Below are 5,494 nucleotides of genomic sequence, written 5' to 3'. Positions count from 1 at the left end.
AGACAGAGAGAGACAGAGACAGAGAGACAGAAAGACAGAGAGACAGAGACAGAGACAGAATGACAGTTCTGAAGAAGGAAGATCCTCAGCCAAATTGAAAAAAAAACAAGCCAATTAATAAACAAACAAACAAATAGTGAAATCATTCTATCAGTCTTTGGTTTTTCCTAGGTTCATTTTGTTGTTTTATTTCCTTCCCTCCTCAGTATTATCCCTTTCCCACACACTCCTTACCCCGCTGCTCAGATGTCCAGTGTCCTAACTCTTCCTCACAATAACCAGCTCTTAGAAAAGAATATGATCTCATTAACATTAAGCTATAAATGACTTACAAGAGGACTTAGGTTTAGCACCGTGCTTTGCACAAATTAATTCCATTTGGGATGTTCTTGGTAAAGATACTGGAATGGTTTTCCATTTGCTTCTCCAGCTCATTTTACAGATGAGAAAACTAAGGCAAACAGAGTTAAGTGACTTGCCAAGGGTCACACTGCTAATAAATGTCTGAGGCCAGATTTGAATTCACGAAGAAGAGTCTCACTGAATCCAGGCCAGATGATCTATGCAGTGTACTACCTAGCTGCCTACTTTGAAGGAAACAGGGATGCTATAAGGCAGAGGTGAAGAAGGAGTCCATTCCAGGCATGAGGGAGGAACTCTGTAGAGGTAGGAGGCAGGAAGTGGAATATCATGTAAATGAATGAAAGGCTTTAATGAGCTATCTTCCCTGAGGTATTTGCATTTTAAAGTAGGAAAAGACCACTTAAAGCCAAAGGAGTGGCATTTTAATGGGGACAGTTCAGGCATCATTAAGCCAGTGGAGGAAGTTTTTAGACTGTACCATATAATCTAACACTTTAGACTCAAAGAATGGGAGAAGTGGTTGGGACACTTGAGAGATCATCTAGGCCAATACCCTCATTTTACAGATGAGGTACCTGAGGTCCAGAAAAGTGAACTGAATTACTTACTAAAAGTTACAAGCACCTAGGACATCATCAAGCAGATAGTAGTTAATTTAATGTCAACATGTTACAGTGACTTTATAAGGAAGTGTTGCATCTTTATCCTTATCCTCCTTTTCCCCCCTTTCCTCTCCCATCTCTTCAGAAAGGTATTTTTGGATTGAAAAATCTTAATGGATGACAATTAAGTAAGTCGAGTGAAAAAAAAAATTAAGGCAGCAATAGGATCAAGAAGATTGGTTTTAAATAAAAATCAAAAAAAGAAATCATTTTTAAATGGTACCCTTTAAAAACAGACAACTCTCTATAAGCAGACAAAGCCAGATGCCTTAAGTCTCTCCCCACTCCAATCTATCCTTCCTTCAGCTGCTAAAAGTGATTTTCCTAAAGTGCAGGGCTGATTGTTTCATGCCTCCACCCCAACTCCTACTCAATAAACTCTCTGTGGCCTCTAGAATCCAATACAAAAACCTCTGCTTGGAATTCAAAGCGCTTCATAATCTTTCCTCCTCCTACCTTTCCAGTCTTCTTACACTTTACAACACATACTCTTCGATTCGGTAACACTGGCTTTCTGGTTGTTTCGTGGACAAGATAATCCATATCTCTGCTGCAAGCATTCTCTCTGGCTATCTCCCATGTCTAGAACACTCTTCTTCCTTTGCTTTGACTACTGACCTCCATGACTTCCCTTAAGTCCTAAACTAAAATCTTTTACTGGAAGCCTTCCTCAACCCTTTTTAATTCTAGCATCTTCCCTCTGTTAATTATTTCCTATTTATTCTGAACATAGCTTGCTTTGTATTTACTTCTTTGTATGCTGTCTCCCCTATTAGATTTTAAACTTCTTGAGGGCTAGCTAGAACTGTCTTTTGCCTCTTTTTTTGTACCCTCAGTACTTAGCAGAATATCTGGCATTATATGTGCTTTATAAATGTTTATTAATTGCTTGATTGACAGATCAAGAATTATCATTATTAAGGAATCATTCCTTAAAATAGAGAGATCATAGTGATAAGTGGATAATTGAATCAGTTTTGACCAGAAGTGGGAAAAATTGATGAGTCCACCAACTGAGAGACCTACATAAACATTTGAAGTACAGATATAAAAAGAAAAAAATTCTATATATTTAAAGAAATCACCATTCTCTAAGGCTGTTGTGATTTTCTCTACACATCTTTATGTGACCTAATCTACATCTGCTTATTCTTTCTTCTATCTCTCACTCTCATTTCCCTAAACAATGACTTCATAGGCAATTCACATTTGACTCTCCTATGCAAAGTTACTAGCGCTTCTAATCCTAGTTTCCATGGCTCTACCTTTTTGCCTTCAAGGAAAGTACGGTGTTTTTGTTCACACTGAGCTGTCCTCGATTTTCTGTCCTATTACATGTTTTAGAATCACTGTTGGAGATCCCAGAGATTTACAGCAAGGACAAAATGTCATCAAATCTATTCTAGTCCTCTCAGAAACTGCTTTGTGAGCCTAAAGGTGAAATTACAACAGGCATTGCCTTTTCTGTGGCAACATTTCTTCTCCCCAAATGTCAGTGCTACATCCTGCTCTGTTGAGCCAGACCACATAATCAGTATTTATCTGAGATGATAGAGTCCAATGGTGGAAGTAGCTCCAAGATGGGCCAATGGCCAGGCAGTCTGGAAAGTTTGCATTTTCATTGATGAATAAATAGAAATGAAGTTCTGTCTAAACTGTATTTTTTTCCTCATGATTTTTAAAAAGGAGGTAGTGTGGTATAGTGGTTGCACAACTGGTTTTGGCATCTGGAGGACTTGGGTTCAAGTTATACTTCTGACCCATACTACTTATGCAACAATGGACAGGTTAATTAATTTCTCAGTGTATGAGAGAGGCAACTCTCTCATGCTATGAGGAGAAAAGTTGCCAATTTGCAACAGTGCAGGGAGTTTCCATGCCAGGAGTTCCCCATACTGGTTAAATTATAAATCCACATCAAAAAAAAATCAATAAAAATAAATATTTATTGTATTTCTATTATGCTCACATAATCTTTAAAATAATATAGACTCTCAACTAGTTGGAAGCAGGAGTTTGCCAGAAAGTATTATGTATGATGCACTAATTAGCATCCCAGGTACATGATTTAATTGAGAAGTTATCCTATTAATCTATTCTAAAAGTTCTGCAGTTTGACAATGAAATGTTTTATTTCACTACTTCAGGATATTTCAACCTTTTATTTTTACATGAGAGTTATTTTTAAACTTGTCATAATACTTTATTAAGTACCTCGGTGCTAAAGTGTACAGTAATAAATAGGTATATAGTTTGAGGTGAAGAAGGCTATTTCTTCCCTGAAATGATGATTCATAGACTCATAGAATGTTTGAGCTGAAAAGACCTTAGAGATTCCATAGTCCAACACCCTACTTTTATGGGTGATAAAACTGAGGCGTAGAGGGGTTAAATATTTTGCTTAGGGTCACATAGCTAGTAACAGCATCAGGATAGCAACTCACAACTCTGGACTCTGACCCCAGTGGTTCTTTTGCTATAGGATATAATTTCTAAAAGGCAAAAGAAAAAAAAATTAGATTTTTTTTGTCATTAATCACTGATGGTAGATTTCAAACTGCCAACACTGACTCATCAACTGGTAGTGAATTAGGGCTCTCAGACTCTTCCCTCTCTCTTTTGTCCTGTAAATATTCAACCAATGGGCAAGACCTATTGATTCTACCTATCTAACATTTCTCACATTCATTCTACTTTCTCCTCACACAATCTCCACTGTAGTTCCAGCTCTCATCACCTCTCATCTAGAATATTGCAATACTGTCCTAATTGCCACCCCCCAGCTCCCAGTCCCTCACTTTTCTAATTCATTATTCAAAAGCCTGTCAAAATCAGCTTTCTAAGCATAGGTCTGATCATGTTTCTTCCTAATCTTCAATGACTTTAGGAAAAATACATTCTGCAGTTTGTCATTTTCAGTCTGTCTGTAGGTCCCCACCTCTCCTCCTCACCAATTTGTCTCCATCCAACCATTCTAAACTTATTTCACATTACTCTCTTTCATGCACAGCCATAGCTAGCAAATATGATATCTAGGGTAAGCAACACAAAATGTACCCATGAAAAGCAGCAGAGAAGGAGGCTTCACATTGTCCTTGAAAGAGATATTCAGATGAGCATATATCTATGCCTGTGTGTGTGTGTGTGTGTATGTGTGTGTGTGTGTGTACATAGAGGTAGGGAGAACTCAGAGAGAGATCTAAGACCTCCATTTATAAGGATGTATTATGCAGGACAGAGACCTTGTCATATCATAAGCTCACTGCTAGAGAAACTACTGTGAGAAGGGGGTTTAGGTTAGGGCCAGGACAGGAAGGGACTCCTTTCTGGTGCCATGACACTGAATGCCACCTGTTAAAAGGAAATTAAAAGGAAGTTTTAACTAATAGGGCATGCTTATTATTTGCTAAACTTGGATTCTAATCTGCTCAAGAAGTACAAGATCTTGTTTCAACAATCGGGCTGGCAGCTGTTGTGAGGGTGAAAGACCAATGCAAGCCCAACAGCAAGAATGCTGTCAAAGCGCTTCAAAAGTCCAGGTTCTTTTGATCTGCTTTAGTAAGGAAAGCAATGTTAAGGGGTTGACAAGCTTACTTCAATTCAGCATACAAATACCATTCACTTAGTTTAGGGGAAAAATCCAGCACCCTGAACTTCGGGGCAAAATACAAACAAAGTACAAACATCGACAGAAAGACGTCGTCTCATTCAAATCCCAATACGTAGTTACCAGAGTTTAACAAAGTCCCAACATCCGGGTTACGAGCTGGAGGGCTCTTAGCTGCAGCTGCCCAGAGTCTCCGCATCAGCACACCACCACGAGTGAGAGCCCTGCGCAAATAGCTCTGTCTTCTCTTCTTATACCGTTTCAGATGTCATCAAACGTCATCTGAATGACCAGAACTTAGGCTCCTATGATTGGCTTTTGAGTTAGCACCTCCGCTTAGTACCCTGGGAGCTTCACACCCACATAGGTTTAGCACCTAATAGGGTTTTGGGCCTGGGGCTTAGCACCTAGTAAGACTCAATGAAATACACTGAATTAGTCAAAAGAAACAAAAGCCAAACTCTTCAAGGGCACTTGGTCAAACTGAGTGCTAAGAGCCCATTTTGCTTACCATCACAGATCTGTCTAGGAGGCAGCTAGGTGGCTCAGTGGATAGAGTGTTGGAGCTAGAGTCAGGAAGACATTAATTCAAACTGGACCTCAGACACTTAACAGCTGTGTGATACTGAGTAAGTCACTTCAGCATTGTCTTCCTTAGATATCTCATCTGTAAAGTGAGGATAACACTAGCCTCTACCTCCCAGGATTGTTGTAAGGACAAAATGAGACATTTGTAAAGCATTTTACAAACTTTAAAGAGCTATATAAATGCTAAATAATTATCATCATCATCAGTGCTCTGTAAATTCCAGCATCCTAGAGCAAAGCCCCAAACACCCTATCTTATTTGGAACTCTGCCTT

Source organism: Trichosurus vulpecula, chromosome 2, assembly GCF_011100635.1.
Source record: "Trichosurus vulpecula isolate mTriVul1 chromosome 2, mTriVul1.pri, whole genome shotgun sequence".
NCBI classification, from domain to species: Eukaryota; Metazoa; Chordata; class Mammalia; order Diprotodontia; family Phalangeridae; genus Trichosurus; species Trichosurus vulpecula.
Note: the sequence above shows the minus strand (reverse complement) of the source record.